Source organism: Ambystoma mexicanum, chromosome 1q (assembly GCF_040938575.1).
Source record: "Ambystoma mexicanum isolate Mex_15411 chromosome 1q, UKY_AmexF1_1, whole genome shotgun sequence".
NCBI lineage: Eukaryota > Metazoa > Chordata > Amphibia > Caudata > Ambystomatidae > Ambystoma > Ambystoma mexicanum.
Window position 1 is genome coordinate 547,623,647 of NC_090922.1, and position 14,221 is coordinate 547,637,867.

At 45.6% G+C, this 14,221-nt stretch overlaps 1 protein-coding gene across 2 annotated transcripts in view; it reads left to right on the plus strand.

Annotated features, from left to right (window-relative positions):
- The first annotated feature begins 277 nt into the window (after nt 1-277).
- LOC138531317 (carcinoembryonic antigen-related cell adhesion molecule 4-like) overlaps nt 278-14,221 on the plus strand; it is a 388,448-nt gene continuing 374,504 nt past the window's right edge. Inside the window, exon 1 of one of the 2 annotated variants that reach the window (XM_069640982.1) lies at nt 278-601. The gene's annotated coding sequence lies outside the window, so the exon portion shown is untranslated. The remainder of the gene's footprint in view (nt 602-14,221) is intronic. The other variant, XM_069640983.1, reaches the window with a different exon arrangement.

The window sequence follows — 14,221 nt, forward strand, 5'->3', positions numbered from 1 at the left end:
CTATCGCGCTCGTACACAAGTGTTTAATAATTTCCATTTCCAACCCTGCATACGTTAACAGTTCACACAAATCTTAGTAAAGCAACCGTGTGCACATCACACTCCATGCTGGCACTCTGCCACCTCCTGCCACGCAAAGATGAAGCTGGAGACTCAGAGGAAAGCAGGCGAAGACCGGCAGGAGACGGGGCTGAGCAGACAATTTCAACATAGGAAACAAAGTCAGTCCCCGAAGCAGGACCCATCCCTGCCCTCTATCAGACAGCTTGCCATGACTATCTCTGCTCAGTAACTTCCCCCTCGTGATGGGTACTTCGATTGTGGTCAGAGTAGCAGGAAGTGTTTTATTTGCTAATGTCTGCAGCGCTGTTATGCACACAGCGTTCACGTAGACTCCGAGCCTGGGTTGCCTCTGAGTGAGAATAATCGCCTTCACTTCATCGCGGGGGGTTCATCCTCGGTGGTGCAGGTGCTCCAAGTCTGTTCAATCCCTTGAGCCCCCGCGCCTCTCAGCTTCTCCAGGGACACAGCTGCCCTCACCCTGGGGAGTGGCCTGGAGCCCGGACAAGTGACGAGCAACTCTCAGCTTGGAGAAACCCTGGTAAGTGACAGAGCCACTCTCAGGTAGAAGCGTCATAGGACACAGTAAATGGCACAGCCACTCCCAGGCAAAACAGAGGACAGGCAGGAGAGTATCCAGCGTGACACGATTTCAATGTGTATTCAAAGAAGGCAGCATCGCCAGAACTAACTAGTCACCTCTGCTCCACCACTGCACACCACAGTGGTTGCATCTGGTGCATTTGTACAATGGAGGGGTGTAAAGGTTTGGCCTGATTTGAACCAAGCAAGCGCGCCTGAACTACTCCAATAAGGGTTTGGCCTGTAAGTCTCCTTATAAAAGGTTTAAAATAATGGGTTAAAAATGTGCATGTTGCAGCCAAAGTCTCAGGAAACATGGGTAACAACGTGGAATGCACAGTCTATTCTGCAGAACAACACAGAAACACTCCAATAGATGCACGTTACTAACAGTGCACAGGAGCATCGTGTGACTGGGGTTGATGCTGACTTCCCCTCAGGGGAACTCGCTGAACCATATATGCTAGCATTGCTCTACTTTCAAGCAGATTCTGCCCAAACCAGATCATAAGGTTTACCCCCCTTTCATTTATTGTGACCAAAGAAAGTAATAAGGCTGATCTCGACAATGCATGCCAGCATTACTCATATAAAACACGTCTTCATGGTGCTAGAGCTCTCAACAATAATTGGCTACCCACCTTTCTGGCTATTAGTGGCCAAATAAAATCATGCAGCCTGCCCAAACATATGCTCTCACTGTCCCCAGCAGTCTACGAGGAGGCTACATCTGTTCTAGTATAGATACAGGAGACATTTTATCAATAACACCCAGGAAGGCATGCAACCTGTAGTATTAATGCAGGACCGAATGTAAAAGGCACATGTAACCAAGAATACTAGAATAGACAGGCAGCTCACATTAGCTGTCTCACAGAATGCAAACGTGCTAAAACATTTATACAGGAGACCAATTGGAGGAAGGAGAAAGCTACACATACCATAGCATGGATAGTGGATGCAGATTAGAAGCTACCAGGAAGGTGTCTGTCTCCGGACAGACTGAGATTAGAAGTGGGACATGGTTTTCAAGTAGTGTTGTTATTAGAGATGAAAAGAACATGTGCCTGTGGTGTGTAAAATAGCAATGCTCACTGTTATAGTGGAAGCAATACGATAGCCAGTGAAACCATGAGTGGGGCTTTTTGAAGATCATACACTGAAAAGGAAATTGGTCTGAAGGGCTGACACTTTTGAAAGGTTTAGGGACTGGCAATTTTGAGAGGTTATGCAATACAAGAATACATGAGATGCCCAGGATCACGATTGGTTGAGGGGTGAAGCTGAGATGTGTGCCAACTCTGCAATTTCTGCATTTGAACACTTTCTTTTCCAGATCTTACCATGTACTAAAATAATCTCATTTCATAAAACTGACTTGGAACGCACAAAAATCACATTACCAACCATGACAATTTTTAAAAACAAAATATTATAGAAGGGTGTTACACAAACTGGAAATTATTGTAGCTTCATTCTCTCCATCATCAAGGGAAGTATAGAAGTACCAGCATACCAATCAATGTGATTTAACAGATTTAGGGCCTCATTACAAGTCTGTCGTTCTGGGAATTAAAGGTGCCGGTAGCAACATACCTGCACCCATTTCAAACCGGCAGACTACAACTCTTCTTTCTGGGGCCCCTCTGCCCAGCAGGGTCTGACCCCGGAAAGCAGAGTTGTCACAGAAGCACCAGCACCACAGTGCTGGTGCTTCACTGTCCCCACTCCCATAGAGTCCTTTTGTACTCTATGGGAATGGGGAAAAACATTTTCCGCCGCCTGAGATCCTGGGCCGCCAGGACTTCTAATATCCGGTAGCAATGGGATCTCAGGCAGCGGAAACGGTGTTACAGGGTTACCACCAACCTCATAATGAGGCCCTTAATCTGGGTTTGTCTTTGTATTTTAAAACTTAAAATACTTATAAAATTCTGGCTTGTGAAATTGTTATTTATAAACGTGCAGAAAAACCTTTGACTTTTATAAAAAAAATCCAACCGTTATTTGTTTCAAACAAGCAGACCTTAAAATATGCTTGCCTGAGGCCTGCAACATTTGGTCCGCTCTCTTCTGTATACCACCCCTTCCACTCAAATGGCCTACATAAGAAGAAAAATCAAGTAATGGACTAAATGTTGCCACCTGCATGCGGAAAGGCAAACCTCACAGGAGACAGCATAGTAACGTAAGAGATATTAGATGATTTGACCAAGATCACTGTATCGTAGGCTGGTAAAGTCAGGATACAAGCATGAACGCGTTGGTTCCACAGTCTTGAATTTGGATACTTATTCACCTCTTGGACTTATAGTTTATGCTCATCATTGGATGTGATTGCTCGGTTTTACAACACCCCATCTGTACAAACCAATTTCTAGACCTTCACCACACGGATAATTGCACCCGTTGAGCTGCAAAACCGAGTACATATGCAGACAGGTTTATGAACTTCAGACATAAAACAGGCTCAGCCAGTCTTGCTGGAATGTGCTATTCGAATCTTGCATATGAACACACATTTCTGCAATGAGTGCTTAACACACTGAGCTAACTTCTGAACAATTGTGGCACTCAATTTATAAATATGCATTTCAAGTTTGGCTATTGCACATGATCAACATAATTCCCACAGGAAGGAAAGAATGCGACAGGAGTTGTGCTGTAAGGAGCACACAAACGATGTATACCACAGTGAACACAGAAAGCATTACACAATGAATTGATCAAGGCAGAATGTACTTGTCAAAACAGACAGGCAATAGATTTAGAGCTTCAAAAGCACCCCATAAAATATCCTGCTGTGTGCTATCTGGTGAACAATGGAATCTTAGTTGTTTAGATCAGGCAGCATTGTGGGGCCCCCCTCCAAGGTGGTGGCCCAGAGCAAGTGCCCCATTTTGCCCTCCCATAGAAACGTCTGTGTTCACTAGCTGGTAATAGCCCAGCGCCCAAGTTATATTCCCGAGCGAGGTCTTGATGCCCTTACCTGCTGGTAAAGTCCCCAAACAGATGCTTATTACCTTTAGCACCCCAGGTTTGAAATCTGTAAACCCGGGGCGCTAATAACAATGTATTTTGTTTGAATGAACGGGACTCCTCAAGGTGCCCCGTTCATTCAAACAAAATACTTACCTAAAATGGTCACTATGGATCTGGAAGGTGGGTGCCATACAGAGCACCTTTTCCATTTTCATGGCAGCCTGGACGCAGAGGGGCCGCAGCAGCAGTGGTGGCGCCTGGGGTCGTTGTGGTATGAATCGGGTAAGTGGGGATGTGGGGTGGAAAGGGACCTGACCCCCAAAAGGAAAGGAGGGAAGGGTGGAGGAAGATGGCGAGGTGGCAGGAACAGCCATTAGGCTGCTCGGAACCCGTTCTGAGATTGTGGAATTCAACCCGTGATCTGAGCAACCTGATTGGCTGGTCTCCAGCCCTGGGTGCTATTAAGGAAAAACAGCTGGAGAAATTAGATTGTGCATAGGTACAAACTAATACATGTGACCAACTGGGATGTTTCCTAAGTGAAAAGTGTTGTCCCCTTTTACTGTGTGATTCTTTGGGTGACAATATCTACCCCAAAATCATTCTGTTACCTGCGTGGCTATAGTCTGGATGCTTCAAACAATTTCAGTGATTTGTAGTAAGAGGAGAGGAAATTAATGTTGCTTCTTCCACAATCAATCCGTTATACTAGAATTTCTTGTGTACCTACTTGCTAGTTACACTATATATATATGCCTGTGAATTCAGGTTTTATGGGAGAGAGAGAGAGTCATTGCAACAGTAACCCAATTCCAGGTGATCGTCACAGGGTCCTCTAACAAAGGCACACAAAGGGATACCATTTTGTCCTTAAAATCATTGAATCTGCTCCATTGTAAAGGAGTTTTTTTAAGATTGTGAACTGAATCACATCTAATAACCCACATTTTTGCAGCTGACAGTGAGAATACATTATTTTCTGAGGATCACATGCTTTAGTTAAGCAACAAAGCCAGGGATTTACCCCAATCTGCAATTTAGACACTTTACCACATACTTTCCGGATTGGTTAACGTGTTTGAGATTTGTCTTTCAAAGACAACAATAATACTGTGATATAGTTATTACTTGCAAAATACTCAAATGACATAGTAAACATGAATCCTAATAGGAACATTTGAACAAAAGAACAAAACATTTGGATATAAGTCCACATCGAAATAGAAAACTACAACCCGCAGAATGCAAAATAAAGCAGGTGTAAAAAGGTCATGATTTTCACACATGTACCTTTAGCATTTTAAGAGATACACTAAAAGAAGTTGTGTAGTATGGACACATCATTATTGAGATTGCTTACAGTAATGAGATAAGAACACCTCACTATACTTGTAAAAGCAAACCCTGTTTTGCATTTAAAGCTAGCAGACTTTATTACACCGTCTGTGGTAGCGGCCGTGTAGTTATGGTTAAGTTGGTAAACTCATAGGATGACCACTTTTTCGGCAGCTTATAACTTCGCTCCCCCTGAAGGAATTGTCACCAAACTTTGCAAAAATAGTATATGGCCGGCTCAGAATGTTTTCGCCAAGTTGGGTGTGGTTTCGTGCAAGGGGGGCAAAGTTGTAGGGGGCACTCATATTTGTTTTTTTGTTCCATAGCCTGAATCGGGAAAAACTTTGCGTACGGCTACAGGCCGAACAGCTGGACGATTTTCACCAAATTGGGGGCTTGGGTCAGAAAGCATGCTTTTGTGTGTTTGGTGGAAATCCAACCAGTACTTTTGTTGCAAAGAACTGAATGTAGGTCTAAAAAAATCTCATTGGTTTGCAGTACGCCGTGATGTCGGCAAACATTGGACCCGGCCGGTGGTTGGCTGAAGGGAGGCGTGCTGTGCATCATAGTTTTTGGGAAACGCCGCCATGGTGTATCGGAGGATAGTGCCATGCCGGAAGGGGTTGCAGAACATGGTTTGCAGGATCGGGTGGGTGAAAGAGGCGGATGTGAAGACATTGACAATGTGTTGTGCTGTAGCCTAGGCCTGCCGGTGGTTATGTTGACTTTGTGTGTTTCCATTGTTTTATGGCGGTGGGTTCGTGGTGAAATGTTCCCATGCTTGCCTGCCTTGCCTTGTAGTGGTTGTGGGTAAGGTGTAGGCTTTTGAGTGCATGGGCATAGGCCGTAGGCCTCCCCTTGTACCCAAGAAACTAGGGCGTGGGCACCACCCCCGTAATGCAATGCCTCCATGCATTGGAGAGCAGTGAGGCAATTTGTGGGTAGGTCATCAGGCGAGTACCTTCTGTGGTGATGGGGTGGATGCCGCCTTGGGAATGGGAACTGGATTGCAGATGATGGAAAGAAATTGAGAATGGGTGACATTGCTACATGTAAGGATTGTTTGCCATCACAGTTTTCCTCTAAGGACCATGCACACAGCTACTCACATACACTTCATTGGCGGGTAGCTGCACAGGCGACTATCATATTTTAGTCAGTGTCGGCAGACACCATTGGGGATGAGGAGTATATTTGAGATAATATGTGGATATTTGCAGTCAGTGTACTATATTGTGTTGTGCCTGCAAAGCCCCTACTGCATTGTGTGCATGGCTAGGGCCCTTGGACCTAACAGTGTGGCCACTGGTTGGAAGTAGGTGTGAGAAAGTTGTCATGTGTGGGTCCGTTAGCGTACTCATACCTACCTGTAGTCAGGAAAGCTATGTGCCCACATGTTCCCATGATTGCCTCTATTGCCTTCTAATGGGTGTGCAAGGACTAGGCTTTTGGGTGAATGGGCCGAGGCCATAGGCCCCCGCTTCTACCCAAGAGGCTAGGGATTGGTCACAACCATGCTTCAAGGAAGGCCATGCAACATGGAAGGATGTTTTACCAGCACACTTTTGCGATATAGACCATTCACGCAGCTACTGGCATATATTTCATTGGTGGTTAGGTGCACAGGTGACTATCATATTTTGGTCAGTGCTGGCAGACTGCATTGGGGAAGGTGAGTGCATTGGAGACAATATGACGGTATTTGCAGTCGGTGTATTATGTTGTGTTGTGCCTGCAAAGCCCCTACTGCCTTATGTGCATGGCAAGTGCCCTTGGAAGTAGGTGTGAGAATGTTGCCTTGTTTGGGTCTGTTAGTGTGCCCATACCTACCTGTAGTCAGGAAATCTCTGAGGCCACATGTTCCCATGCATGCCTCTATTTCCTTGCAGTGGGTGTGTACAAGGACTAGGCTCTTGGAGGCATCGGCAGAGGCCACAGGCCTCCGCATGTACCCCAGAGCGTAGGGTTTGGCACAACACCTGCAACGCAATGCAGGCATGTATGGGACCACTGTGATAATGCTGTGTGGATTGCACACATATGTATAAAGAGTGCATTCCCTTTGCCTTTGCTCATTTGCATAAGTTATAACCATACCTTGTGACCTCCCGCCGTTGGCTAGGGGTGCCAGTGGTTATGTTGCCGCTGTGGGTTACTATTGTGTTGTGGCAGTGGGTAGGGGTGTCGGTGGCTGTGGTACGTTTCTCAAGTATGGTGTGTGATGCCATGCTCCCATGCATGCCTTCATTGCCTTGTAGTGGTTGTGGGCAAGGCCTAGGCTTTTGGGTGCATGGGTAGAGGCCGTAGGCCTCCGCATGTACCCAAGAGGCTAGGGCTTGGCCACAGCCTTGTTTCAGCGAGGGAAGTAAGACATTGGCACATGGAAGGATTTTTTACCATCACAGTTTTGTGATAGGACCTTCAACACAGCTACTCACTCATACTTCATTGGGGGGTAGCTGCACAGGCGACTATCATTTTTTGGTAAGTGCAGGCAGACTCCATTGGGGACGAGGAGTGCATTGGAGGCAATATGAGGGTATTTGCAGTTGGTTTACTATGTTGTGTTGTGCCTGCAAAGCCCTACTGGCTTGTGTGTATGGCTAGGGCCCTTGGACCTAACAGTCTGGCCACTGGTTGGAAGTAGGTTGGAGAATGTAGCCTTCTTTGAGTCTGTTACTGTACCCATGCATACCTGTTGTCAGGAAAGCTCTGTGGCCACATGCTCCCATGCATGCCTCTATTGCTTTCTAGCGGGTGTGTTGAAGGACTAGGCACCTAGGTACATGGACGGAGGCCATAGGCCTCCGCATGTACCCAAGAGGCTAGGGCTTTGCCACATCCTTGCTTCAGGGAGGGCAGTAAGACATTGGCACATGGAAGGAATTTTTTACCATCACAATTTTGCGATATGGACCTATTACACAGCTACTCACATATACTTCATTGGCGGGCAGCTGTAGAGGCGACTATAATTTTTTGGTGAGTGCAGGCCGACTCCACTGGGGATGGATAGTGCATTGGAGACAATATGACTATATTTTCAGTTGGTGTGCTATGTTGTGTTGTGCCTGCAAAACCCCTAGTAGCCTGTGTGCATGGCTGCAGCTCTTGGACCTAACAGTCTGGCCACTGGTTGGAAGTAGGTTTCAGAATGTTGCCTTAGTTGGGTTTCTTACTGTGCCCATACGTATCTGCAGGCAGGAAAGCTACGTGCCCACATGTTCTCATGCATGGCTCTATTGCCTTGTAGTGGGTGTGTCGAAGGACTAGGCTGTTGGGCACAACCCTGCAATGGAATGGTGCCATGTATGGGAGTACTGTGATATTGGTATGTGGATAGCACACATATGTACAAAGATTGCATTCCCTTTGCCTTAGGTCATTTGTATAAGTTATTATAACCATACCTTGTGACATCCCAAAGACTTGTGGAGGACATGTTAGACTTCTTACAGCAGCACTGCTGCTGACACATGCCACCATTTGCCTTTGGAATGGTGTGGTCATGAACAGAGCCTTGCTTAAGGGAGTGCATTACGACAGTAGAACATGCATGGGAGCACTGTGATAATGGTATGTCGATTGTAAACATATGTATACTGAGTGCATTTTATTTGCCTTCGATAAATTGGTACATTTTTATAACCCCATATAACCATACCTTGTTGCATCGCAAATACGTTTAAATATGTAAATGTCCTAAGGTACACGCCTTTGTAGAATCAGCATGGAGGACATGTTATAGTTCCTACAGCAACAAAGAAAAACCTTTGACTTTTATAAAAAAAATCAAACCGTTATTTGTTTCAAACGAGCAGACCTTAAAATATGCTTGCCTGAGACCTGCAACATTTGGTCCGCTCTCTTCTGTATACCACCCCTTCCACTCAAATGGCCTACATAAGAAGAAAAATCAAGTAATGGACTAAATGTTGCCACCAGCATGCTGAAAGGCAAACCTCACAGGAGACAGCATAGTAACTTACGAGATATTAGATGATTTGACCATGATCACTGTATCGTATGCTGGTAAAGTCAGGATACAAGCATGAACGCGTTGGTTCCACAGTCTTGAATTTGGATACTTATTCACCTCTTGGACTTATAGTTTATGCTCATCATTGGATGTGATTGCTCGGTTTTACAACACCCCATCTGTACAAACCAATTTCTAGACCATCACCACACGGATGAAATGTTAGTTTTTATAGCAACCCCTATCCGGTGCAGGTACATTGCTGATAATTGCACCTGTTGAGCTGCAAAACCGAGTACATATGCAGATAGGTTTATGAACTTCAGACATAAGAAAGGCTCAGCCAGTCTTGCTGGAATGTGCTATTCGAATCTTGCATATGAACACACATTTCTGCAATGAGTGCTTAACACACTGAGCTAACCTCTGAACAATTGTGGCACTCAATTTATGAATATGCATTTCAAGATTGGCTATTGCACTTGATCAACATAATTCCCACAGGAAGGAAAGAATGCGACAGGAGTTGTGCTGTAAGGAGAACACAAACGATGTATACCACAGTGAACACAGAAAGCATTACACAATGAATTGATCAAGGCAGAATGTACTTGTCAAAACAGACAGGCAATAGGTTTAGAGCTTCAAAAGCACCCCATAAAATATCCTGCTGTGTGCTATCTGGTGAACAATGGAATCTTAGTTGTTTACATCAGGCAGCATTGTGGGGCCCCCCTCCAAGGTGGTGGTCCAGAGCAAGTGCCCCATTTTGCCCTCCTATAGAAACGCCTGTGTTCACCGGCTGGTAATAGCCTAGCGCCCAAGTTATAGTCCCGAGCGAGGTCTTGATGCGCTTACCTGCTGGTAAAGTCCCCAAACAGATGCTTATTACCTTTAGCACCCCAGGTTTGAAATCTGTAAACCCGGGGCGCTAATAACAATGTATTTTGTTTGAATGAACGGGACTCCTCAAGGTGCCCCGTTCATTCAAACAAAATACTTACCTAAGATGGTCACTATGGATCTGGAAGGTGGGTGCCATACAGAGCACCTTTTCCATTTTCATGGCGGCCTGGACGCAGAGGGGCCGCAGCAGCAGTGGTGGCGCCCGGGGTCGTTGAGGTATGAATCGGGTAAGTGGGGATGTGGGGTGGAAAGGGACCTGACCCCCAAAAGGAAAGGAGGGAAGGGTGGAGGAAGATGGCGAGGTGGCAGGAACAGCCATTAGGCTGCTCGGAACCCGTGCTGAGATTGTGGAATTCAACCCGTGATCCGAGCAACCTGATTGGCTGGTCTCCAGCCCTGGGTGTTATTAAGGAACAACAGCTGGAGAAATTAGATTTTGCATAGGTACAAACTAATACATGTGACCAACTGGGATGTTTCCTAAGTGAAAAGTGTTGTCCCCTTTTACTGTGTGATTTTTTGGGTGACAATATCTACCCCAAAATCATTCTGTTACCTGCGTGGCTATAGTCTGGATGCTTCAAACAATTTCAGTGATTTGTAGTAAGAGGAGAGGAAATTAATGTTGCTTCTTCCACAATCAATCCGCTATACTAGAATTTCTTGTGTACCTACTTGCTAGTTACACTATATATATGCCTGTGAATTCAGGTTTTATGGGAGAGAGAGAGAGTCATTGCAACAGTAACCCAATTCTAGGTGATCGTCACAGGGTCCTCTAACAAAGGCGCACAAAGGGATACCATTTTGTCCTTAAAATCATTGAATCTGCTCCATTGTAAAGGAGTTTTTTTAAGATTGTGAACTGAATCACATCTAATAACCCGCATTTTTGCAGCTGACAGTGAGAATACATTATTTTCTGAGGATCACATGCTTTAGTTAAGCAACGAAGCCAGGGATTTACCCCAATCTGCAATTTAGACACTTTACCACATACTTTCCGGATTGGTTAACATGTTTGAGATTTGTCTTTCAAAGACAAAAATAATACTGTGATATAGTTATTACTTGCAAAATACTCAAATGACATAGTAAACATGAATCCTAATAGGAACATTTGAACAAAAAAACAAAACATTTGGATATAAGTCCACATCGAAATAGAAAACTACAACCCGCAGAATGCAAAATAAAGCAGGTGTAAAAAGGTCATGATTTTCACACATGTACCTTTAGCATTTTAAGAGATACACTAAAAGAAGTTGTGTAGTATGGACAAATCATTATTGAGATTGCTTATAGTAATGAGATAAGAACACCTCACTATACTTGTAAAAGCAAACCCTGTTTTGCATTTAAAGCTAGCAGACTTTATTACACTGTCTGTGGTAGCGGCCGTGTAGTTATGGTTAAGTTGGTAAACCCATAGGAAGACCATTTTTTCGGCAGCTTATAACTTCGCTCCCCCTGAAGGAATCGTCACCAAACTTTGCAAAAATAGTATATGGCCGGCTCAGAATGTTTTGCCAAGTTGGGTGTGGTTTCGTGCAAGGGGGGCAAAGTTGTAGGGGGCACGCATATTTGTTTTTTTGTTCCGTAGCCTGAATCGGGAAAAACTTTGCGTACGGCTACAGGCCGAACAGCTGGACGATTTTCACCAAATTGGGGGCTTGGGTCAGAAAGCATGCTTTTCTGTGTTTGGTGGAAATCCGACCAGTACTTTTGTTGCAAAGAACTGAAATGTAGGTCTAAAAAATTGTCATTGGTTTGCAGTAGGCCGTGATGTCGGCAAACATTGGACCTGAACGGTGGTTGGCTGAAGGGAGGCATGCTGTGCATCGTAGTTTTTGGGAAACGCCGCCATGGTGTATCGGAGGATAGTGTCATGCCAGAAGGGGTTGCAGAACATGGTTTGCAGGATCGGGTGGGTGAAAGAGGCGGATGTGAAGACATTGACAATGTGTTGTGCTGTAGCCTAGGGCTGCCGGTGGTTATGTTGACTTTGTGCGTTTCCATTGTTTTATGGCGGTGGGTTCGTGGTGAAATGTTCCCATGCTTGCCTGCCTTGCCTTGTAGTGGTTGTGGGTAAGGCGTAGGTTTTTGAGTGCATGGGCATAGGCCGTAGGCCTCCCCTTGTACCCAAGAAACTAGGGCTTGGGCACCACCCCCGTAATGCAATGCCTCCATGCATGGGAGAGCAGTGAGGCAATTTGCGGGTAGGTCATCAGGCGAGTACCTTCTGTGGTGATGGGGTGGATGCCGCCTTGGGAATGGGAACTGGATTGCATGTGATGGAAAGAAATTGAGAATGGGTGACATTGCTACATGTAAGGATTGTTTGCCATCACAGTTTTCCTCTATGGACCATGCACACAGCTACTCACATACACTTCATTGGCGGGTAGCTGCACAGGCGACTATCATATTTTAGACAGTGCCGGCAGACACCATTGGGGATGAGGAGTATATTGGAGATAATATGTGGATATTTGCAGTCAGTGTACTATATTGTATTGTGCCTGCAAGGCCCCTACTGCATTGTGTGCATGGATAGGGTCCTTGGACCTAACAGTGTGGCCACTGGTTGGAAGTAGGTGTGAGAAAGTTGTCATGTGTGGGTCCGTTAGTGTACTCATACGTACCTGTAGTCAGGAAAGCTATGTGCCCACATGTTCCCATGCATGCCTCTATTGCCTTCTAATGGGTGTGCAAGGACTAGGCTTTTGGGTGAATGGGCCGAGCCATAGGCCCCTGCTTCTACCCAAGAGGCTAGGGATTGGTCACAACCATGCTTCAAGGAAGGCCATGCAACATGGAAGGATGTTTTACCAGCACACCTTTGCGATATAGACCATTCACGCAGCTACTGGCATATATTTCATTGGTGGTTAGGTGCACAGGTGACTATCATATTTTGGTCAGTGCTGGCAGACTGCATTGGGGAAGGGGAGTGCATTGGAGACAATATGAGGGTATTTGCAGTCGGTGTACTATGTTGTGTTGTGCCTGCAAAGCCCCTACTGCCTTGTGTGCATGGCAAGTGCCCTTGGAAGTAGGTGTGAGAATGTTGCTTTGTTTGGGTCTGTTAGTGTGCCCATACGTACCTGTAGTCAGGAAAGCTCTGTGGCCACATGTTCCCATGCATGCCTCTATTGCCTTGCAGTGGGTGTGTACAAGGACTAGGCTCTTGGAGGCATCGGCAGAGGCCACAGGCCTCTGCATGTACACCAGAGCGTAGGGTTTGGCACAACACCTGCAACGCAATGCAGGCATGTATGGGACCACTGTGATAATGCTGTGTGGATTGCACACATATGTATAAAGAGTGCATTCCCTTTGCCTTTGCTAATTTGCATAAGTTATAACCATACCTTGTGACCTCCCGCCGTTGGCTAGGGGTGCCAGTGGTTATGTTGCCGTTGTGGGTTACTATTGTGTTGTGGCGGTGGGTAGGGGTGTCGGTGGCTGTGGTACGTTTCTCAAGTATGGTGTGTGATGCCATGCTCCCATGCATGCCTTCATTGCCTTGTAGTGGTTGTGGGCAAAGCCTAGGCTTTTGGGTACATGGGTAGAGGCCGTAGGTACACATATGTATACTGAGTGCATTTTATTTGCCTTCGATAAATTGGTACGTTTTTATAACCCCATATAACCATACCTTGTTGCATCGCAAATACGTTTAAATATGTAAATGTCCTAAGGTACACGCCTTTGTAGAATCAGCCTGGAGGACATGTTATAGTTCCTACAGCAGCATTGGTGAGATGAGACACCATTTGCGTTTGGAATGGTGTGACTGTGATCAGAGCCTTGCTTCAGGGAGTGTGTTAAGACATTGGGACATGACATTTTTTTACCGTGTAACTTTTGCGACATGGCCCATGTATGCAGATACTGACATTTAATTAATTGTCGGGTCGCTGGGTATGGGGAGTGTATTGCAGATTATATCGGGATATTTGTAATCGGTGTACTATGTTGTGTTGGGAGTGGCAAGCCCCTACTGCCTTGTATGCATGGCTAGGGCCCTTTGACCTAACAGTCTGGACACTGGTTGGAAGTAGGTTTCAGAATGTTGCCTTCTTTGGGTCCGATCCTATACTGATAAGTAACTCCAGCGTACACTCTTGGAAATATGCATGTCTCCTGTGGGTTCTCACCATTACAGAATGGTTGTGGAGGGCACTTTGCAGTTGGTACACCACTAGAGGTGGCGTGAAGTAGCTGCAATTGCATATGGTGTACGTCATTGGCCTTGTTGCCGTTCATGGACTGACATGCCACCATATGTGTTTGGTATGGTGTGCCCCTCATGATACCCTGTGCTTTGAGAGTGAAGGAAGATATTGTGACATGACACGAGTTACTAAGAAT